The sequence below is a fragment of the Wolffia australiana genome, chromosome 14 (genome assembly GCF_029677425.1).
Source record: "Wolffia australiana isolate 7733 chromosome 14, ASM2967742v1".
In the NCBI taxonomy this organism is placed as follows: domain Eukaryota; kingdom Viridiplantae; phylum Streptophyta; class Magnoliopsida; order Alismatales; family Araceae; genus Wolffia; species Wolffia australiana.
The window spans coordinates 15,971,155-15,996,655 of NC_135848.1; the positions used below are offsets into that span (position 1 = coordinate 15,971,155).

Below are 25,501 nucleotides of genomic sequence, written 5' to 3' on the forward strand. Positions count from 1 at the left end.
TTCATTTGAAATATACTTAAACCAAGTAAAAGTCTGTTAAATATATAATAAAATCTAGGAAGATAAAATTCCTTTTCTATATATATATTAAGATAAAATACCATAAAAATCACTCTTGTTCCTTATAAACTACATATAATCCATCTTCTTCATTTAGGCAGTCTATCAAACACCTTTCCTTAATGCATTGATTCTCAAAATTCTCCTACCAAACGATTTCGCAAAATTCTCCAAAAAATTTCTAAAATCACTAATATATGTCGACTACGTAAATATAAATTTGAGACCTAAATAAAATCTCTAGTTGAAACATTCTTTATAGAATCCCGTATAAAATCTTTATTTTTTTTCTTCTCTCTTAAACATTACAATTAACACCTAGTGGTTTTTGTTTAATGCTTTTGTAGGGTGTTCTAGTGGAATTCTCTAAACCTTTCTCAATATTTCTCTAAGAATTCATATACGTTTCCCTATATACTAGAATATTAATGATCATATGAAATTCCTTATTATAATTGTCATTATAAAATCCCTTATTAGTATATGATCAGTTGCAATTCCTTATTAGTATTAATGATCACATGCTATGCCACCGAAAAATGAATAATGGATGAAGGCGAATGCGCTTGCATTCTTCCATTAAGTGCACATGAGTCTTGATGGAAATATATGTGGCCTGAAAGCCAATCACACATTCCACATCTTGTTCCATGTTCATTAATAGAATATATTCATTATAGTGCACGCGTGATGCTTATAATGAAGTCTATGAATACATGATCGGACCTAGTGAATTATGATGAGATCATAATATAGAGATCATTAGTCTTTAAGCATGTATTCTAAACATTCCTATTTGAAGGATACACGAGAAGGATGTCGAAGTATCCCGATAGAATATCACTATCTTACCTCACTCATATGATGAGTATGGTCGTTCCCGTAGCCATTAGTGTGCAGACACTAAGGATAGATAGTGGGTGCTCTTTAGCGTGAGAGTAATGAACTCAAGCGCAGTCCTCCTTCATTATAGTCTTAGGCTCCAAATTCCTTTAAGTTGGGTTGGTGGACTCAACTCCAGGATCACTTATTCAGGAAGGGTGACTAAGTACTAGTGTATGACACAAGACCGGGGTAGAGGAACCGTGTAATTTGGTGGTGGTATACTCTAGGATTACGTGCAAATCTATTTCGTCAAGTAATGAAGGTATTGCTTAGACCAAACTCAGTGGTTGGTGGGGGTATACTCTAGGCCGCATGAGTGTTGGGCGATCGTATAATTGCAATTAGTTGCAAGTCCTATGAGATGGGTGCTCAATGATATGTATTATGATTGATGGGGGTATACTCCAGGTCTCTACATCATAGTATATGTTTTGAGATTCTGATTCCCACTAGGAGAATGTCGGTTTCTCAGCTTCCGTACACGTGAGGATTGTATGGATTGATATATTTTAGTGGGAGCCCTTATTGATGGATAGAACATCTGCTAAAATTTTTTAGGTCTTTCATTGACCTAATCTCCACTAAAACTCGTCGTCAAGTAGCCCATTAGATTGCATGTTTGATGCAACTCATTAACAAGTCGATAATTTATGATGTGCTCATGGACTTGATGAGAGTCTTCAAGTCTAAAAGGTTAGTTTATGTCCGTAAAAAAATGTCGATGACGATGATGGGATACGAGTATAAAGGTTAAAGTGAAGAGTTCACTATGACATGGTTCAATGTTAACACACCGTGAATGAGCTGTTCGCCATTGAGGTAACAAGAATACAAAGAACCGAAGGCCATGTAACACTATATGATAGTTATTTGGATGTGCAATCCAATAGTGAATTCAAGGCTCACATGGTCACGGGATCTTCCGCACATGCGGATATGCTGAAGATGACTGAGATGAGAAGATACTGATATCTACTTGGAGAATGGTTCTCTGTTCAATTTATTATTGATCTTGTCATTGAATTCCTTCACGACTCTCCCTTAACTTGCTTAAGAATATCAAAGGAGAACTTTTATAGGGTAACGTCCTGAGACACCTTATTTCGTACGACCAATGGGAAGGTGTTCCAAGTCCTTGAGAAGGAAAAATAAACAAAACATGTTAAGGTATTCGTATCACACAATGATATAAGCAACAAGAATTATTTGCACCATGGTCTGACAGGTCACTAGAAGAGGAACTATGCGTACTTACTTGTTAAGATTTCTTAAAGCAAGTTAAAACATAGGGATGTTTTAATTGCTTAACATATGGAAGAAATAAATAAAAAGGAAACATGAAGTTGGTGCTAGGAAGTATCGTAAAGGTTATGATGATCAATATTTGGATAGTGAACCTCAATTTTCATTTTGGAGATATAGTATCTTTGGAAGATAATCATGTTCCTATCATGAAGAAGAACATCACATCTGTTAAGAACAGAGTTGGATATTCCCTAAGTATTGAAAACAATAGTTGTTCCATTTATTCGAGAAATAATTTGATTTATTTGGCATATATAGAAAGGGAATAATTCTAGTGCATGATTCTTACCATTTTCTCAAAGTGATATTGCTCCTAACAAGAGCAAGAACTATGTGAAGAAAGCTCATCTTTAGGAGCATATGTAATATTGTCAAAAGGTAGAGAATTTAAAATGCATGGGATACATAGCGCATTTGATTTTGAATCATATGATAGATGCTAACTGTACCTTTTGGGTAAAGTAACCATGCCTCCAACTTTTGAAGTGGATAACATATCAATGATTTGTTGTAGTTAATACTTGGGGATTTATGTTTCTACATACCTGAAAGAGTATGAAAAATTTTCGATGCGATTGAAGAGAATAATAATTGATTATGGAGTTGACATAGTTCATGCATGAAGATGTTACCTATCTCAACTTAGTCATTGATAGATGAATGGTTCATCAAAGACATAGATTCACACTATGTTGGACATAGTGGATTCCAAGAAGAGAAACTTAAGAATTCTAGTCAACCCATGTGTATATGCAATCAGTGCAATTGTATGAATGCTGAACTTGTTAACGATTTCATTTGTGAATTCTATTCCACAAGAGTTGTGGAAAGAGAATGAAGCCTAACTTTATGAATGAGAAGTCGAGCTAATAAGATGAGGCTTGACTCAGATAAGATGGAGTTGAGGACTATGAAATATGAGTTTTATGTATATCCAAATTAGAAATTTTGGATACTACTTTTACCATCCTAAGGAACAAGAGTGTTTTGTTGGCTAAGGATTATCTTATTGGAAGACACATATCTTCTATGAGAAGATAGTGGGAGCAAAAGTAGTCTCCGAAAGAATTCCAGATCCATAAATATCATAACCTCATGGGATGAGGAGTTAGTCCTAATGTTTTTCGGAAGTATACTGAAAGAAATTCATATGTTGAGCAAAAATGACTACATAACTCAATCATAATGTCGGACATCATGATTTTGAGTTATGTTAAAATAATCTATCTAAGAGATGGTGATCTCTAACATATTAAGAGGCTATTTTAACTTTTAGAATGTGCGAGAACATATGAATTCTGGAATTTGTTCCACACATCTCAACTAAGTTTTGAACTTGGTCGATACTCTAAAACGTATGGTACCCATTATGAGTAAGTGAATCGTTTGATAAAGATTAGGTGCTGATGGACAAATTGAAAATTTTCAAAGAAAAACTTCATGGAGTAAGGTTTCGCACTAGCTGCCATGATACACTCCACCAGAATCATTCTCGGCAAAGAATCACACTATCATTATGGAATCAAGAAATGGATGAAGGTGTATTTGATACAACCTAAAAAAATTATGCATCCAAGTGTGCAAGCTGCCATAATCCAATTATGGATTGAAGTAGACATTCTGAAGTTAGAATATGAGTTTTGATAGAGTGAAATCAAATCTCATATCTTCATTAAGAATGAAGAACAAACCATACGAGTATACATGATGACCAGTGGGAGCACAAATACGATCATAATTATCATATTCTTTATGTAGAGTACATTCTACTCATTGAGAATGATGTAGAAGTGTTGAATTCAATAAAATAACACTAGTCAAATATCTTCTTCATGAAAGGATTTTGGAGAAGTAACCTATGTATTGGGAATGCCGATATCTAGATATAGGTCAATAAGATCACTACTCTCCAAATCCATAAACATAGATATCATCACCAATGGAGTTTTGGGATGAAGAACTCTGAGAGAGATTCATTGTGTCAAGATAACAAGAGTAATCATGCACATCTTTCTATGTGCAAGGCCTAAAGTGGCCTAAGCTCTAATAGTTATCAGCACTAAAGCAATATGATGTGTTCTGGATGTCTTGAGAAGACAAAAGGAAATGTTTGAGTTCAAGGAGAAGATGGGTTGAAACCCATGGCTACATAAAACTGAGTTTTCAATGAGATTCAAATGATAGAAAGTCTACATTTGAAGTTATACTTTATTGTATGAAAGTATAGCTTATTGGAAAGTTTCCAAGTAGGATTTTGAGTAAGTGATCCTTAGACATGAGACAAAAAAGACGTCTTGTGGATGGACAGTTGTACTTCAGCTACGACCAACGAATCTCTAATAACGGGATTCAAAACAGTCTTAGTTCGGATACATCAAGTAGTTCAAGAAGACGATTGAGTGGTCAAGATGGGATCGTGCGCCCTCGGTATAAGAGGTGACAGCCTAACGAAGATGATGTGATAAAGTCCTTGGCCAAGGCAGTGAAATATCAGAGAAGAGTTCTCCGATGATTTCTGAATGCATCATTACTAACTAAATGACCGATTAGGGTTTCATAGTTGACCATACCCTAAGTCGTCCAAGGAGCGTCAAGTGGATGAGGGGTTATACATACAAGGTAACTGATAACGAACAGGTTCCATGAGTGAGTCAATACACACTCCTTTGTATCTTCTAGGACACGAGGTGTAACTTGGCACCCCACATCGGAAACTCAACCTATCAATTGGGTTAAATCGATTTGACATTAATTAATCTATATGATGATATGGTTAATTAATTTAAAGGGTAATAAAAGTTATTAGGTCACTATAGTCATTAACTAGACTGATCAATGAGCCTAGAGGGTCACACGCAAATGATCTTTTAGACGTCGGAAGATATACTTAAGTTTTGGGGTTTTATGAAAAATACCCACTTAGTATAAATAGGGGAAGGCCCTAAACAAAATTCACCCACGCCAGAATTATTCAGGGGCCTTTCCCCTTCTTCTCCCATCTCCCAACACCCCCTCTCCATCCCCCATGTGATCGGGATGATATAACAACACTGACGGAGAAAGAACGGGGCTCGTCAATGAGAAGGAGGGGATCCGACATGTCGAGGATCACATGGGTACATCTAGAGGCTGCACATTTGAGTAGCTTGACTTGACTTGCTCTAGGATCCAAGAAATCACAGATGTGATCTATGTAAAAGTACATTATTTCAATGATTTTAATGATGTCGTTTGATTCGTTTAAGTCTTCCACTGCGAATCATTTCGATTTTATTCATCCATATCTAGGTCTCTAGAACCCAACAAATCTGACCCATAATACACATCGGAGAAACACATGGATCACTCCCCAATCAAGTCGCTTGCAAATTATATTAACTTGGAGTTTTTGTTCCAGAACACTTGAGAAAGGGGCGTCTAATTAAAGTAATGGATAAGTTATAGACATTCGGTAACTTTTGGGTATTGAGTATCTACTTCAGGTGTGGTGACTTGTTTCTTACTAAATTGTAATCTTAATATTCAGTAATAAAATGTGCATAAGTTGGATAAATATAGACTTAGATAAATATAGATTCAGATAAATTATGATTGGGTAAGCGGGTTTTAAAATAGTGAACATATATACACAACAATTGTAGCGATAATCCATTATGAACCTATGTAATAAAGAGGGATATCCGAAATGATTTGACCTGATATTTTTGTAGGTTTTTATATGTCATCATAATGTCATAGGTAAAATATTCTCTTCCCTTATAATTATTGAAAATAACATTTGAAGAGACACCTTGTATGTACAGAACACATAAAATCACTAGCTGCCGTGGATAAATTCATAATCAGGAAATTTTTAATTCATATGACATGAGGAAAAACCAATTATCTTCATTTTTAAAGCATGGTTAAATGTCGATGGAAGAGTTTTGAATGTTATACAAATTCATGGATTGTTAGTTATTTTTTTGGAATTTCACTTAAACAAAAATGGTTAATAATATTTTACCTTACGTAGTTGAAAATAAATGCAAAGTAACGATAAATCTTGAGTGGATGTTGAGTATCAATACATGTAATGGTAAGAAGTTAAGCACAAAAATGTTTCAAAAAATTGGCAACTTATGTAATTTTGACCATCAAAATACGTGCTTCGTTGTAGAATTTCTTTTCCCCACGGCTCCACCAACAATTTGTACTTGGTCATCACCTACATAGCGAAAGACAAAAAATAAAACATGATATTTATGCATTGTACCTTGAGAAGATGCAACTGCCCCATCCTGGCCATCCTCACCATTCAAATCTAGCTCCACATAATTGTACCATCTCTTGTTGTCCGCACGCAGCCAACACTTCATAGTGATGAGTGTTTCAATGCTTATCAGTGACAAACATGCTCTCTTGTATGTGACAATAGTGTGGCCTAGAGAGAACACCAGTTCAACAAGAGCGCTTGTTGCTCATACGTACAATAGCTCGCTTCTTTTGGAGGCATGCAAGGGGAAGTTTTAGGCACGACCAAGATAGTGGGGTGAAGATGGCCTCATTAGGCACGACCTTTGTCAGATTTTGGTTGAACTTCTGTAATGCTGTATTTGCTGACACAGGTGCAGGTTGGACTTTTTGCATAGTTCTCTATAGCCAAGAAACAAACTCTCTACCTCTCGGGTGATCCATTTCAAAGTGACCAGCCATTGCGTGTGTCGGCAAGTCACATGGTAAGAGAGATTGTGCATAGGCAATGGTTGACTCTCTAATGCCTTCGCGGAGCATGTACCCTTTTGTCTCATGGGTCCATTAATGCCATGATGGTGATTGCTTCATTCACCCATAGGAGTTGTGCATATGCGCTAATTTTTGTTGCATCGCCCTGCACGCTTGCGCCATGTTCCAACGATCTCCTTCATGCAACCGTCGTACACAGGTGAAGAAGGTTCCCTCTTCAATTTTCTGGACTACTTCCTCCATGTGGCGCAAGAGATCGTCGATGAGAAATAACACATCACATACGGCTGGTGTCTCTATTCGGCAAACATGATCAGTGGATATAGAGAACCGCTCAAGAATGCAACATAATTTTTTCACCAACTCCCACTCATCCTTCAACATCCTCGTTGACTTCCCTTTTTGCCAAAATTCTTCGACACTTCATCAACCACATCCCGTTTATTCACGACAATGGATAACATAGGATATGTCTTGTTCCTGCCGGTCAGATTGTCCAACATGACCATGTTAGAATCTTCAACTTTAGGGTCATCTCCACATGCTTTCACATGCTCCTCTTGCCATTTAGCCGAGCTCTGAATGCTGCACACTAGTGTCCACACCTTCACCAGTGCATCACCCAAATATAACAGGCGATGTGCTCCTTCGTTGTCTTCAGTCACTGAGAATATATATCTCTGCAAGTTGTCATCATCGGTGTAAAACTGTTCTGCTGTCCTGCCCACATTGCCTTCATCAAGCTTTGCTACTTGGGCCGAAGGAATGCCAAAGCTTTTGACTATCGCTTGGACGACAGCGTTTAAAATGTGTGCAACACATGGAACATGTCTTCTGGCACTAAACGTTGGGTTCACGCTCTTTATCGTCATTGCAATCACTAACAATATCATCTTATTCATGGAGGCGTTATCAGTAGTCACAACGTAAACCTACATAAAATCACATGTTTAATTTCCTAGTTAAGTTTAGTGTTCAATGATGCCCTTTGGTTGTAAGAAGAATTCTTCCAAGACCTAGAGAATAATGGATGCCATGGTTGTCGATGATCTCTCAAATGGCAAATATGCCTTCCCGGTCCACCCAATGAACGGTGATGCCTAGAAGACCAGTACCATTCTCTGTAGTCCATGTTGGGTTCTATGCTTTGGTTCGTCAATGGAAAAACATGTTCCATGGATGTGGAAGCATGGCAGCTCGATTCTCAATCGATCTATAAAACAAAACATTTGTATTACCTTTTGGGAACTCGTCTTACCATTGACTTTGCCACTCTGAGATTGTTCTGAAGCCGTTCACGCGTCCGGCCGCTAGAAGTGTCCACACGATCACTCGGCGCTTGGATCTCCACGTCTTCTTAGAAATCTAGAAGATCTCCTCACCATGAATACACTCTTCCTTAGATGAGTGGAGAAGTGAGTGAAGAGGGGGAGGATCTCAAATGAGGTTTGCATGGGTGCATCAAACTGAAACCCCTTTCCCTCTTTATATTTCACTTAAGGTTTTTCTCAAAAACCCCAAAGTAAAATATATCCACCAATGTCCTTATGACCTTGTGCGTGTGACCCTCTAGGCCATGTATCGTTCTAGTTAATAACTTTAATGGCCCAATAACATTTATCGACCAACCTTATTAATTAGCTATATCAACATATAGATTAATTGAATAAGGATTGATTTAACCAAACCGATAGGTTAAGTTTCCAGCCAGTGGGGTGCCAAGCTACACCTCGTGCTCTAGAAGATACCGAGTAGTCTCGAACTCTCTCATGGAACCTTTACCATCATCGGTTACCGTATATGTATAATCCGTCATCCGTGCAAGACTCTCGAATGACTTAGAGCATGGTTTATCGTAAATCTCTAATCCGTCATTCGATTAGTACTGATGCGTAATCGGGATCATTGGAGATCGCCGTTTCCAATATCCTCACTACCCTGTCAGGGATTTTCCTGCATCGTCTTTCTCGAGTCAATATCCTTTTATACCGAGGGCAGATGATCCCATCTTGACCACTCAATCATCTTTGCAAGCTTCTTACAACATCCAATCTATAACTTCTTACTACATAAGTAGGTTGTGTTCACTGACTGTTTACTCTTCTTAAGAGAAACACCTACTTGGAGATTATAAGAAGAAACATCCATCAAGTACAATCCATTGACCAATGGTGCTGATGCAACCAATTTATTCTAAAAATAAAGGGAACAACATTTGTTCATAATGGTCACGGTGTACCCAGAGTCTATCCAAACATGAAGCATATACAATGTTCTTTATTATGCTAGGAACCTAAAAGCAATCTTCTAAAGATAGGAAATCTCCTGATGGAAGCTTGAGGCTCACTTTCCCCATAGTGACAGCAGCAAATCTTGTACCATTCCCCACTCTCATCTCCGCCTTACCTTTGTTCAGCCTTCTTCTACTTGTCAGCACTTGCAAGTCATTGTAGATATGAGAAGCACATCCAGTATCCAATACCCAAGATGATGAATCTCTACAGGACAAGTAAGTATCTATCATATAGATACTTGAGGCATCGCCATGCTTCTTTTGAGCTATCTCATTGAGGTACTTCTTATAGTTCCTCTTCTAGTGGCCCTTTGTTTCACAATGGAAGCATGTGCTTTTCTCGCCATTGTCCTTCGTTGTCGGTGGTGCTTTCACTTGCTTCTTCCCTTTGTCTCGCCTTGAGGCAGACGTCACTTTTTTCTTCTTATTGGTCCTACCAACAAAGAGAACTTGGGTCTTGTCCTTCTGAAGATTGCCCTCGGCAGTGGAAAGCATGTTAAGCAACTCCGGATGAGTCGTCTGAATTTTGTTCATGTTAAAGTTAACAATGAACTTGGAAAATGAATCAGGTAAGGATCGAAGAATAAGGTCTGTGCCCATATCAACGGGGAGTTCAATTCCCAGCACTGCCAACCTTTCTATCCACTAAATCATCTTTATTACATGAGTTTGTACCGAAAATGATTCGGTCATGTGAGCCCTGAATACGATCTTCAATATCTCATATCTCTGAGTCCTCCTTTGTTCGACAAATAACTCCACCAAATGGAGTAGCATTGGCCTTCACCCCATATCTTCATGTTGCCTCTACAACTCATTACACATAGAAGATAACATGTAGCATTGGACCGTAGTGGAGTCATCTTTCCACTTCTGATATTCCATAATCTCCCCTTCACTTGCATCCGATGCAAGCTCTCCCAGGCCATCACTCTCAAGGACATAGGATGTGTGCTCAGACTTCAGGAGGATCTTCAAGTTCCTGAGCCAATCAGTAAAGTTCGGTCTAATAAAATGGTTGGCATCCATTGTGCCACAAATTGGCTTGCTTGACGACATCTTTGCCCACATGGGATATATCTAATGAATTACTAGTTCAAGAAGATTTTAAGATCATCAAATTTAAATAACTCCCACTAAAATTCATCAATCCATACAACCCTCAAGTGTGCGGAAGTGGAGAAACCGACTATCTCCTAGTGGGATCAAAATTTCAACACATGTAATACGATCTGGAGTATACCTTCACCAATCATAATACACATTATTGAATACCCATCTCATGGGACTTGCAAAACTTTGCAATATCCAATCATAATTTGGCCCCCAACTCTCAAGCAGCCTGGAGTATGCCCCTACCATCCACTGAGTTTGGACTGAGCAATACCATCGTTACTTGTCGAAAATAGATTTGCCTATAATCTTGGAGTATACCTCCACCAAACTACATGGTTCCTCTATCTCGACCTCGTGTCACACACTAGCTCTTAGTTCCCCCTCCCGAAGAAGTAGGCCTGGAGTTGACTTAACCAACCTAGCTTAAAAGGGACGTGTATCCTAAGGCTATAATGATGGAGGACCACACTTAAGTTCGTCACTTTTGCATTGCGGCTCAGATTTTAAAGAGAGGGATTTTATAAGGTCTCTTCGGTGACATTCACACATGTAATATCTCATATTAACATATGTCCTAACTCATGTGTGGTGTATGAAAGAGTATATGTGAGTGTAAGTTGATTATCTCATATAGTCAACTCTACATTCCAATCTCATTTGTACACTAACTTAAGGGAACCTATATTAAGTTCATCAAAGTTTTGCTTTTCCACATCACATTCATCTTGCCACATATTTATATCACAAATGAAATCACATAATGATGTAGGACAGCTAGGGAGGCTGACGACGAGGGAGACGGGTATGACAACGATAGATGGAGGGTGCGGGACGGGTTTGGAGAGACAGATAAAACAGGTTGCAAAATCAATTTGATGCAGTACAACTAGGGAGGCTGACAACGAGGGAGACGGGAATGACAATGATGGATGGAGGGTGCGGGATGGGTTTGGAGAGAGGGATAAAATAGGCCGCAAAATTAACACGATCAAATTCGTGAACTTAAAACCGATGAAATAATGGTGGTGCAGCCCCGTTCCTCATCGAGGACGTGAGTACTGTCTTCAACCACCGCGACGATGCCGAAGCACCAAATCTAATACTCGAATTCACATCCGCGGCAAATCTCATGAAGAGGAAGAAATGGTGGAAGTTCCAAGAAAATCAAATCAAATCTGATGGCAGTGGAAGAATACTCGTGGAACACTGGACGAAGAACACTCGACACCAAAGAGTTCAGGTGTACCTCGGCAACGGAGTGCGTGAAGAGGCTGCGAGGAATTCAGGTCGTGACGTGACTGGACGATCCGGGCGTTGTATGGCCCACTAGACGAAATATCTGGGTGTTCTGGGTGTTGAGCAGCCCTGGCAAGGAGCGTGACGCACGAGCGCCGAACACAAACAGAGGGCGGACTAAGGCGGCTGAGTGGATGCGGCCGAGCGTGGGCGCTTGAGGGAACTGACATGCGCGGGCGCCAGTGGGCGCTGGCGTGCACTGGCGCCGGTGGGGCTGGCGCGTGCGGGCGTCGGTGGGGCTGGCGTGTGCGTGCGGGTGCCAGCACCAGCGCAGGTGGGGCTGGCACGCATGGGCCGCCAATAGGCTTGCGCGCACAAGCACCGGCAGGGCTGGTGCACTCGGGCGCTAGCGGGGCTGGGTGCGCGGGCGCCGGCGGGGCTGGGCGTGCGGGCGCCGATAAGGTTGGTGCACGTAGGCACCAGTAGACGCTGGCGTGCTCTGGCACCGCCAACCCTAACGACGGTGTGGGACGTTGCTCAGGCAACAATCAAAAAGACGAGAGAGAGAGAGATGGAAAAAAGAAGGAAGGATGGAAAGGAGAGAAGAAAGAAAGGGGAGAGAGGGAAGTGGGAGCGGCGGCCGACGATGCCTGGCGTTGTCGACGGCGGTGGTGGTGGGGAACGTGAGGATGGAGGATAAGGGAGGCTTGGCCAAGTCCTCCAAGAAGACTTAACAAAACTCAATTCTTGAATTATGACTTGCCTAACGATTTCTTGAAACATTGGCCTATACTTATAGGCCTTGGAGGTAAGACAAAATACAGTTAATAAAATAAAGATAAGTGACGTGATGTCGTGTCATGTCAGGGGGCAGTTCTTGATCTGTCTTTGGCGACGTGTCATGACGCGTGACGGGGCGTGCGTGAGTGGAGATGTGCTTGATGCTGGCGTGTTGACTTGATCCGATGACGAAGGTGACATGTCCTCAGTGGTCGCGTTGACTTCAGATGATGGTGGTGACGCGTCTGGTGTTGATGCGTTGACATCCAGTGCCGATGCATTGACGTCGCCGCCGCCACATAACCAATGCAATATAACTCAATTATTTAAATACTTCCAATTTTTTAGAAATAAACATGACTTTCATGCTTAAAAACTCAAGAAATAAGTATTTAAACATCTTTTATATTTTTTGCAATTTAATTGAAGACTATAATAATTTAACTCTTAAATTATTCCATTCAATAAATCCAAAATTATATTTTACATAATTTTACCAACCTCAAATAATTTATATTTTGATTTATTTAAGTGAATAAAATTAAGAACAATTTTCTTGAATTTTTCCAAAATTTCCCGCAATTTATTTTGCCCTTAAATAATTTATTTATCAATTATTAAAATAAATGAATTAATAAGAAAGTATTTTAAATTCTAATATCATATATATAGTAAAGAACATGGCGTGGCACAGTGGTAGCGGCACCCCCGTTCTCTCTCGGAGGTGGGGGAGCTAAGTTTGAATCCCGGCTCATGCATCTAAAAAAAATTAAACTTTTTGTGGATCGGACCCGACACCCTCCGACCAGCACAGTGCGGCTGTTATCTGGCCAGTGCAAGGGCGGCGCTGCCGACGGGAGTGGTAGTGCATTTCCGACCTTTCCGCCATTTCCGAACCCACGATGCACACAACAGGACCCCGACTGATGATAGCTAGCGCTACCGAGGGAGTCTGGCCTCTTTTTCCACAAACTTACTGACTCCCCTATATACCAAAAACTAGATCCCCCCTACAACGCGTGGACCTAAAAGTGGGACTCGATCAACCGTTTTTTTTTGGGATCGTCGGAGCTCCGCTGTCTAGCAGCGGATCGCCCCCAAAATTTCAGAAAGAAGCAGATTTTTCATGTAGAATGCATTGCAACAAAAATCACCGACAGATTTTGGGTTTTGCTTTGAGATCTCGGAGCACCCCCTTCTGTCGTCGCTCGCTGCTCCACAAGCCCCCCACAGGCTGGGGGTGCAACTGCAATCTTCCGATTGGGAGAACAGAATTCTCTGAAATTTCAATAGCAGCTTCCTGGCGTCGAGAGAGATCTCTCAACAAAATTTCAGCCCAAACAGATGCCTACAGTTCTGGAGAAATTGTTTTTAAGGTTTTTGTTTCAGAGGAATTCCCCACGTCCGTCGTTTGTTGGGCACCAAATTTTGTTTGCACATTGGCAATACTAACTAGAGTGGCACCCAAAATTTGAGCCCAAAAAGATCACCACAGCTCCGGAAAAAAATATTAAATTTCAAATAACCTCCCATAACATCAATAATAGACATTCGCGTGCGAGCGTCAGTAGGCGCCACATGCTAATGGGCAGGGCTGCGCGTGAGCGGTGGCACTCTGGGTGGGGCTGCGTGCGGGCGCCAGCACTCTGGACGGGGCTGCATGCGGGCATCGGCACTCTGGGCGGGGTTGTGTGCGGGCGCCAGCACTCTGGACGGGGCTGCGCGTGGGCGCCGACACTCTGGGTGGGGCTACACACAGCCGCTGGCGCGGGAGCTCTGAGCGGGGTTGCGTGCGGGCATGGGAGCTCTGGCCGGGGCTGCGCATGGGCGTCGTCACTGCGTGCGGTGCTGCGCGCAGGCGCCGGCTGATAACTTGCAAATTAGCATCATTAATTGATGAATTTTACATTATATTAATGTGTTTTTATGACTATATTAGCATGTTATCTTATAGAAATAAAGATAAATGACTTATACTTTGATTTTATTATTATTTCTAATTTTTTTATCAATTATTGCATGGGATTTAACCTCATTTCAGTTAAGAAATATTTTTTACCAGGCTTTAAATACTTGGCTAAAGGTCGACAAGGGCTCTCATAAATTTTCTGGAATTTTCCCATATTTTGATATAATTTTTTTTGACTAATATTTAGCCAAGAAATGATTTTTTAAAACATTTATTTAGCATACATATATATATATATCAAGGGGCATCCACTTCATTTGCCCCAAATTCGGGCAAATACGTGGATGTATTATATATATATATATATGAAATAATAATAATAATAAATAAACAGAAAGTCGGCGAAAGGTATGTTTTATTTTTAAAAAAAATAATATATAATAAAAAATGTCAGTTAGCCGCATGCATTAAATGCACACGGCAATCGACATGCAGGAACTTTTTTACGCAGGTCGGTTAGGCACGTGTATTTATGAACGTGCTAATCGACACATGTGCAATAGTTAGGATTATTATTTTATTTATTTTTTTATTTTTTAGTCGTTAGCACGTGCATTTAATGCACGCTCTGACCAACACACGTGAACGTGCGGCGTCTATTCGCCGCGTGCATTAAATGCACGTGGAATAGATGGCACATGTGGGTCAAATATTGCCACTGAATGATTAAAAAAATATAAAAAGAAAAGCCTTTTATTTTTTCTCATTATTTCAGAGTGACGTGGAGCTTTTTCGTCCTTGCATAACGAGACAATCATTTCGAACTGATTGTGACTCGTTCAAGCACAAAAAATGCAACGACACATGATCCGAGGACGGGGACAACGAGAAAAGAAAGGCCAGCCAATAGAAAAAATTCAATTTTTTTAATAGATAAAGAGATCCAACGGTGGAGATTAAGCGCCAGTAAAATGACGATATCTTGAGATCTAGATGTCAGATTGGGCTGAAATTTTGAGGTATGTTTGTCTTTTCCCCCCTCTACGGTTGGATCTTTAAATAGAGGTATGGAAATGGGCGGAAATTTGAAGCTCTCTCCAAGGATTTGGCCAGGAAGGACACAACGGATGCTTTAGAAGTCGACAGTTCTTGGTTCTGCACTCAAATTTGTAAGTTTCTGGTTTGTATTTCAATCTTCTTCTTGAACAATTCTAAAACGCAAGGCATGGGCGAAATGTAGATGCCCTATAAGTTGGTTTTGAATGAAATTAGTACTGCATTTTGATTCTGATTCAAGATATGATTTTTGATATATAATTCTACATCAATTTAGAATATTTCTGCATCATTAGATTTTTAATTTAGGGTCGGATATCATTCCCCAAATTCTTCACTTTATCTCTCTAGGTTAATTTTTCTAGTTTCTCTCTCTAGATTTTTATTTTTATTATTTAGGAATTTAGTTTAATATATAAAAACGTAAAAATAAAATTTGATTCAAAAATTCATCCATCTTGAAGTCCAAATTAAAAGTCCCTTTCTTGATTATTTAATGCCCAATTTTAATTCATAAAAATTTTCATAAAATTTTATAATAATTGGGAAATTAATAATCCGAATTAATCTGAACTTAAAATTGAAATATTTCTATCTTGAGCTTTCTGATCGAAATATTTAAAATCAAAATGAAGTCTTACTTGATTTTGCTTAATTAAAAACATTATTAAGCATGATTAGGATTTATAAATTGAAAAATTAATTCATCTTTGAATTAATTCATTGAAATTGGATAAAAATTCTTATTTGTTGCCTCCCTGTGGTTTGACCCCTTGCTTGCTCTATATTCTATATTTAGTGATTAAGGGAAATTATAATTTTTATTGTATAAGTCTAAACGCCAAATCATTGACATATTTACACGAATTTTTGGGGTTATCAATTGGCGCCGTTGCCGGGGAGGCACGGTTTAAATTTTAAATTTATTTTTCAGAATTTTAAACAAATAGTGGAAATTGCAAAACTTGCCATTTCTCTCTATCTTATATTTGATTTTTCTTGTTAATCTAAGCTGATTGTCTTGCTATTTGTGTGTTTGACATTGCATGAACGGTAGGAGGTCCTTAAAACCCTATCTAGTGAACCTTGAGACAATCAGTAGAAGTCCTAGCCTTGATAATATTTCTGAGAGCTCTGAGGGGGAAAATCAACACATTTGTGAGAGAATGGAGGATAACCAAAATTGTAGAGCTGAACAAGAAATTAGAAGAATGAGATTCAGAGAGTTTTCTAATCCTGCAGAGAGTGAAACTTACACTAAAATTTTTACTCCTTTACCTGAAACTGTTAACTTTAGAATTGACCCGAATATGATCAATCAATTACCTACGTTTTATGTACGATTTAATGAGGAGCCTTATGAGTTTTTAGAAGAGTATAACCAGATACGTTCTGCTTGTAGTTATGCAGGTGTTCCTCAGTAAATTCTCAAACTCAGGCTATTTCAATTTTCTTTGAAAGATAGGGCCAAAGAGTGGTTCAAAGGGGTAGGTCAAGAATTTAAATCATGGAGTGAGATGCAATCTAGCTTTTTAAAGAAATTCTATTCTTATGGAAAGACCACTTCAATTAGGATGGCTATAAGAGATTTCTATCAAGGAACTGACACTCTTGGAGAAGCATGGGAGAGATTTATGTCACTTACTAGGAAGTGCCCACATCATGGAATTCCATCTCATGAATTAGTTCAAAATTTTATATGGTGGATTGAATGATCAGGAACGGCATCTAGTGGATATATCTAGTGGAGGAATGTTCTTTGACGCTCATGCATATCAACCCATGAAACTTATGGAAAAGTTAGTGGAAGATTGGACATATCGTCAAAGTTTTTCGTACACTAACCGAAATGCAGGTCCAAAGCGTGGAGGAATCATTGATGTCAAAGGAGTTGAGCCAAATTTTTAGGCTTATCACCGGCACTACGAGCGGAGCTGCAGACGCTGCGTGCGTTGTTGCGGGCACTATGGGCACTGTGTGCGACATTGCGGGCGTTGCTTGCGGAGTTGCAAGCAGAGCTGGGGGCGATGCGTGCAGCATTGCGCACGCTGTGTGCGGCGCTATGGGCTATGCGTCCTGCGCGCGGGCTGTGGGGGGTCTGGGTGGGGCACACCAGCCTGGCGCACGTGTCTGTAAGCCCAATGGAACCAAGGTATAGGGGCACAAGCACATGCTACAAGCCGATGACCCATGCACAAGCGTGGGCGCGACGCAGCGTTGTGCGCGCAAGTGTGTGATTGGGGCCCCATCAAGCCATCCTCGAGCCACTCGCGGGCCACCATCGAACCAGCCTTGAGCCACCCTTCCTGGCCGCCCATGGCGCACATCCGACGCACCACCAGCGCCCGCCAGCAAGGCTCAAAGGGACGAGGGACAGGGGGGGGGACCTAGAATGGGGACTCGATCAGCCATTTTTTATGGATCGCCAAAGCTCCACCGTCCAGTGGTGGATCAATGCCAAACTTTCAGAAATGTGCAGATTTTTCACGTAGAATCCATTTCCAAAAAAAATCGGCCATAAATTTTGAGTTTGGCTCAGAGATGGGCGTAGCACCCCTTTTGCCATCGCTCGCCACCGCACGAGCCCCCCCAAAGGCTGGGGTGCAAGCACGATCTCCAAAATGGCTGAACAGAATGCGTAGAAATTTATAGCAACTACAGATTTTTCACAAAGAATCCATTGCTAAAAAAGTCGCCCAGAAGAAATGAGTTTTTCGTGGAGATTGGCAGAGCACCCCTTTACTGCCGCTCGCAACTGCACGAGCGCCCCCCCCCACAAAGGCTAGGGGTGCAACGACGATCTCCAAAATGGCTGAACAGAATGCGCCAAAATTTTCAGCAACGTGCAGATTTTTCACATAGAATCCATTTCCAAAACAATCGCCCAAAAACAATGAGTTTTGCTCAAAGATTGATGGAGCACCCCTTTCGCCAACACTCACCGCCGCACGAGTCCCCCCAAAAGGCTGGGGGTGCAATGGCGATCTCGCAAACAGCTGAACTGAATGCACTGAAATTTATATAGCATCTTCCTTGCACCGAGAGCAACCTCTCAACAAAATTTCAGCCAAACCGAGGCCTACAGCTCCATAAAATGGTTTTGAAGGTTTTGCTTTAAAGGGAACCCCCTTCTTCCGGCATCCGTTGGGCACCAAATTGTGGAAGAGACTCTATTATAGCAAACTAGAACGGCACAACAAATTTCAGCCCAATTAAATGTCAACAGCTCGGGGTCGCCATGTTGTTATCTTAAAGGGCCTCCCTCATCCGGCCTCTAGTGGGCACCAAATTTTTTGTGCGTCTTTGTAATAGCAATCTAGAGCCACACACAAAATTTGAGCCGAAAACAAGGCTTAGAGCATAGCTAACCACCAACCAAATTTTATGTTCTTTGTTCTCTTCATCTCTTTTATACACCAAATTTGGAGACAATTTTTATCACATACAGATGGTTGGGTCGAGTCGGGTCGGGTCAATCTAGCCGGTCAGGTCGGGTCGGGTTGGTCGGGTCGGGCCAGGCCAGATTTGGTGGAACCCATCTTACGGACCGGCTCGGTCTCACAAGTCTTACAGAAGGGTCGTGTGAGGCGGTTCAGTTCGGCCATGCCTGTCATACGATTCAGTTCGGCCCCGTCACACCCACCGGCGACACCCGTCAGGTCCGTTCAGTCGAAGGCGTCACACGGAGCAATCTTATCGATCCCTTATACCTGTCCCGTGACATAGCAGCTTCATGTGGGTCGCGTCGTGTCGGGTGGGGTCCGGTCAGGTCCAGAACGGTCGAGACGGACCGTTTCGGGTTGGGTCGGGTTTGGTCCGGTTGGGTCGGGTCAGGTCAGGTCGGGCCGGGCCGGATCGGGTCCGGCCCGTCATAAATGTACCTTGCATCGCCCCACTATGCGGGTCTGTTCGGTCCAAGATGTCGAACGGAGCCATCGTATCTGTCCATGGCTTTTCCCATCATTACACCTATCTGTTTTTCAATTCTATCCATAGTAATCTGGGGTTCAACCCCTCTAACATCCAACAGTCCACCTTTCCGAGGGGTAACCCTAACATGATCGGAGGCATCTTGGTGATAGGCTAAATTATCGGACATTTTTTGTAGTAGTGCCATAGCTTCATCTTCATACATGTCAGCTATTGCTCCTCCACTCGAGATATCAACTCTGCCTCTCTCCACATCATTTAAGCCTTCATAGAAAATTTGCACTAACTCCCATTTTTGAATGCCATTGTGGGGGCACTTCCTAATGAGCCCCATCAATCTCTCCCATGCTTCGCTAAATGTATCATTTCCCTGCTGAAAATTTCTAATTTCTCTTCTGAAAGAATTTGTCCTAGCCACTGTATAATATCTTTTAAGAAGCTCTTCTCCATATCATTCCATGATTCAAAATTTGTTCCCAATGTTCTAAACCAATCCTTGGCTCTATCCTTAAGGGCATGAGGGAATAGTTTCATTCTCACAACTTCCTTTGAAATTCTGGGGTAAGTGCAACTATCACATGCTTCATAAAATTTTTCTAAGAAGTCATAGGGCTCTTCGTTTGCCTTCCCCAAAAAGGACGGTAATAGCTGAAATTGGTGTGGATCGATTCTAAACATCACATCTTCTCCAATCGGGGCAGATATCCTGGTTAAGATGGGGGTTTCTGCTGGTGTGGAATACTCTCTAATCCTCCTCCGTCCATCGTTAACTACCTCAGGGTTTCCTGTTCCATTACCTATTGGGTCCATTGGTATGGGTCTAATCAATATCTCCTCTACAAATGTGGGTTCGGTGAAAGACGACTCGGGTGTGGTGGAATCTACTACAGGGGGATTTCTGTCACTGCTCCCTGATTCAAATCCAGACCTAAGCTTCATACAAAACCACTAATTCAAACACAACACTCGTTAGTCGTTAAAAACTAAATACCGTCTTAAATCAAAATCAATAATAAGGAGACTTAACAAACTCGTGAGCAACAATTAACCACTGTGTTTACAAATAAAAATATGTTGAATTCTTAAGTGTTGCCTCCCCGGCAGCGGCGCCAATTGATAAGCCAAAAATAGGGGTGAAAATTACGCAAATTTTTAGCCCTTGTCGTTGTGAATTTTTGGCTTATGCAATAAAATTTATAAAACTCTACTTAATATGTATAGTGATAAGTATGAGTGTCGTCCAAGGGAGGCAAGTAGGGATTTCAATTTGATTTAATTTTTGGTGTTTTAGATCCTAATTAGAGTGAATTTGATCTTCAATGAGGATCAAGTCACCCTAATTTTATAAATTTAGAGAGGGGGGTAGGAGAGATGGGAAGATTAGAAGAATTAAGAGCTCTAAATTTCCTTCTTTGATCCTAATTAAAGGATCCAAGAAATCATTTAGAGAGGTTGAAAGAGGGTTCTTAAAATGAGTTGGGTTGATTTTTCAGATTGATAATTCAGAACTAAAATGGGGTAAATTGAGACTTCTAAAAATTAAAACTAAATTTTTATAATTTTCTTTGTAATGCAATTGAATGCCCAGGTAAAATTCCTCAATTTCGCCTCTCAATCCTAATCAGGGCTTGTACATGCCGCTCAAGCCAAGCGATTTAGAAGTTCAGACTAGAATGGAGATGAAGAAACAAACAACTTAACCTATTTCATTCAAAATGCACAAAAGTTTGAATACAATGAAAGAAAAAAATACCAAAACTGTTGATCCAGGCTGGGACTCCTCTCTGTCTTGCAGCTGTGATGAAGCACCCTCCAGAATGAGCTCCCCCTCTCGAAATTTAGCTTTTATACTTAGGTTATAGGGTAAAAATCACCATTTTACCCCCGTTTAGTACTTAATATTTATCTATCAATGTAGGCTAGATCTGAATGATCTAACCGTACAGATAGAAAGAGGGGATCAAGACGAACAAATCTATAAAAAATCATCTCAATCGAACTTCAGGATCAAAAGTTATTAATAAATCAATTTTAAACCAATTTAATCCATTGGATTTAAAATTGATTTATTTATTAGTTCCGTTTTTAAACACGCAATGACGTGTCGCTCTCTCATTGGCTGGCGATTTTGAATCCTCCTTTTTCAGAAAAGTCCTTAAAAGCCTGGAATCGCTTTTGGACGCCGCCCACACGTAATTACGTCTATGCCCCTGGCGCACTCCCTCTCCTCCGATTTCTCCTAAAACATTAAAAATATATATTAAAAATTGCAATAAAACCCTAAATGATTTTAAATAGGATCTTTACGCCTGCCGTGGCGACCGAGAGGTGTTTTAGGGTCTTTTGCAACTAAACGTTGCAAAAAGGCCCCAAAAAGTCTAGAAATTGCATAAATACATTTTTTCTCCTATTAATATGCCCTTTTTTCATAGAATAAATGCATTTCTTCTTGAAATAAATCCCAGAAAATTCCTAAAAATTCGTAAAAAATTCTAGAAAATTCTAGAAAATTCCCTGTTTAATTCCCATGTTGATAAATGTCGAAATAAACTTTTGAATGTGCCATTTTCATCCAAAAATAATTATTTCGAGCTTCAATAAATCCTTAAAAATTCATATAATTAACAGAAAATTAGGGAAAAATCAGAAATTACTTAGAAGCATTATTTTTGTGTAAATATATGATAACAACCCAAATTTAAGCCTTTTAAATGCATAAATCATGCTAATAACATGAAATAAAGACCGAAATTAGGGTGTTATCATATACCCCCCTACTTAGACATTGCTAGTCCCTTAGCAACATCTATGTACTTTGCTGAATTATCATCTCTTTCATCCTGTAAGTTAGACAACAAGTGTGGGAAGTGTTAAGTGTATCAATCACAAGCCGAACTAAAACACTACATGACATTTTGAGCTCCGACCTTTTCAGGAATGTGGGGTTTCTCTCTCCTTGGCTTGGATGCCTAAGTGGATGAGAAGGGAGTGTACTTGTTTCTAGGTATAACGCTATACCCCTCAGGTAAACTCTCTCCACTCATGTGCAGCTGGCCTCACATCTCTAGCGAGCAAGATCACTCTCTCCCGGGGTGACGGCCACCTAGTACTTGCCTCTCCATTAGCCTTTTCTCTTTCCTAAGAATAGAAGAAGCCATTTCCTCCTCTGTTGAGCACAGAATATTGAACACAACGAGAAGAATATATGATAGAGTTGTGATGGGGGAGAATGAGACTTTGTGAAAGAATTAGGGTGAGCATGAACAATGAGAGATTTATGGTCCAACGGGTGCTGTGCTACCTTGGATAACCTACTCCCAAGATTTTTAGAGGAAGTGAGGGAGATAGAAGAGATGAGACCAATGTGATGATATAGAGAATAAAGACCATCTTGCCCTAAATTGAAAGTCAAAACCAGAAATGGTGCAAGTCAAACCCCTCCTTTCTCTTTGTCTTCTTCTCATTCCTCTTGTCTTTTTTTTTTCTTTTTTTTTTTTCAAACTCCTTTTTTTTCGCTTCTTTTTTTTTTGTATATCAAACAAAGAGGATAACAACAAATGAAACACTTTCCATGACTTGAATGGTTTTTTAAATATTTTATCACAACTAGCATGAGTGTCATAACAATCACATTGGTCTATGGAGAAGCGATAGAAGAACGAGATTTAGATGATGCAGAACAAATTATTGACAGAAAAGATACAAAGAGGCAGTATCGTAGTGATACCGTGGAAAGGGAGATAGACGTACTTGGGAGATAAGCATATCCTCGGTAGCGGAAGCAAGGTGGTGAAGTCAAGTTGTGATGGATATGGCGTGAAGCGTGTGGAACAATAAGGTGAATGAAGTGGTGGATTCCGTGCATAGGACTCGGAGAATGGCTGCTCACTATTTTGGAATGAAAGTAGGCTAATGGGGAGACGAAATGCATAAGTGGGATCGGCTATTAGAGTTGATGGAATGGGGGCTCTCAGTTCACTCGTCACTCCCCTTTGAAGCATAGAGCTTCTACCCTTGACTTTCCATCATCTAATCACCTACTAGACACTCTCCCCAATTTGAAATTGAACCCACATTGCTCAAAATCACTTGTTCCACCTCAAACATGCTCATGATCCGCTCTAGGAGCTTAACTTCTCTACACATGTTCCCAAACCATTGGATGAAAATTTCTGATTCATCTAGAGGCATGTTAATTATTTTTATAGGCAGGTTCAATTCATATAATATTCCTCAAAACTAAATGTATAAGTCATAGTTGACCAGTTTAAATGAACTAGCTCCCCCCCTTCTAAAACATGCATGGTCCTCAATGCATAACTAAGAAAATAATGAAAATAAAAATTGAGGGAGAGAATGGCAAACAGTGGGGATGGACGTGTGGCTCGCCGTTGAGATGATAGATATAAAATCCTGAAATAAGTTGTGTTGCGTCGTACATCATGATTGCTCCAACTTGGTCAACATCCTGATAAAAAACACAACAACACAACTGATAGAGGTTGCACATGAAAAATAATATTTGAAGTCTTTAAACATAGAAATTGAAGAGAGAATTCAAGTTGAGGACTTGGGTCCTAAAATATCAGGTTGTGGACAAATCTTCAAAACCGCTCCCCCTTATGGTAAGGTTGCATCCCTTGATTCCTCCTTCATGTGGGTTCCACCTACTTGGTACAGCTAAAGAAATAGGAAAAAAACATAAAGGAGAACTGGAAAAGGATCCCAGTTCCCATTAGAAAAAGCAGAATAAATCGAACTAAAGATCGTCTCAATCATAAAGCTAAACTCAAAGGACTTTGTATGAGAAACTCAATTCCCATGTGTACATACCTATATTTAAGAATAGGTTTCCTTGTAATTTTGGTCCACAAATGTAAAACATTTAAGAGATCAAATGCAAAGAAAACGTTACTAGAAGATTGCCATTTCAATTCAAATAAATGATCACGCCAATCTGTAAAAAGAATTTTGCATAAGAAAGGTTCAACCTCAACTTCATCACAAATTTTTTTCATCCTTGTCCTAGGTTGAAATTTAAATAATTCATTTGGCGTATTGCAAGGTTCTTTTCCATTTCTATATCCATCAATACCATCCTCATGGAAGCCTTCAAATTGCTATTTTCCTTCACATGATTTCTGTCATCAAGAAACAACATGTAGATGTTAGAGATTATTTCATCCACTTCTTCCATTGAGATCCTTGATTCCCAAAATTATCCTTGCACAATTTTCCAAAAGAATCATGTCTTGAAAATTCTTTCATTTCTTCTCCATTCCTATTATATATGGGTTTACATACAATTCCAGTACATAGTGCTTCTGGAAATGGAATAGGAGGTTGATACTCTTCCAAATGAGGATGGGTGTTTGCAAACTGAACTTCCTCATCTCTTTCCATCGTTTCTCGCATGTCATCCTGAAAATTTAACTTAGAAGCATCTGATTGTGATTCCTCATACCCATATATTTCCTCTTCATAAAAATGTAAATTCAAGATTTCAGAAATCTCCATCTTAATAATTTTCATTTTTCTGAGAAAATAATCTTCCTCGAGGGGACCACTTTCTGCTAATAAATCCTTCAAAAATTTACAAATATCTTTCTCCATATGTAAGATCCTTAAGAAGTATTCTCCCCTTTCATGAAAATCATTTGTTTTAGTAGGAAACCCTCTAATCATATCATGAAGTAGACTCATTTTGGAAAGACATTCATGTTTGAAAACATCCTCATATTCAAGAAAATAATTCATCATAAACTGGTCACTCTCTTCGGAGTCATCAAGTTGAGAAATTTTCTGTTGAATCCTTTCAAACTCATTAACAAACACATGATGCTCGTTGGAAAATGAAGATGATGCATTTTCAAAATCGATTGTAGAGGAAAGTACTAAAGATGGTGATTGACCCCACTCATAGTGTGGATATTCCAAAGGGGATATGGCATGAGTGTGGAAGCCATGATTGTGGTTATTATGACGAGAAAATTTAGGGGTCGTCACCTCACTAGATTTAGGATAATATGAATGCTCATAAAGATTGGGGAAGGCCTCATTTGAATGGTCACAATCATACGTATAAGGATTGATGCCACAATAATTTTTTTCATCATGATGCCAGGAATCTCCAAGATCAAGAAAATATTCACATTGTGAATTTTCATAAAGACAATGATCATGGTGATAATTTTGATGCAACTCAT

General features: G+C 39.9%; 1 non-coding gene across 1 annotated transcript; it reads left to right on the top strand.

Annotated features, from left to right (window-relative positions):
- The first annotated feature begins 19,594 nt into the window (after positions 1-19,594).
- On the top strand, positions 19,595-19,700 carry LOC144712579 (small nucleolar RNA R71). The gene has a single exon (XR_013583840.1). It is a non-coding gene; the product is annotated as a small nucleolar RNA R71 (small nucleolar RNA).
- The last annotated feature ends 5,801 nt before the right edge of the window (positions 19,701-25,501 follow it).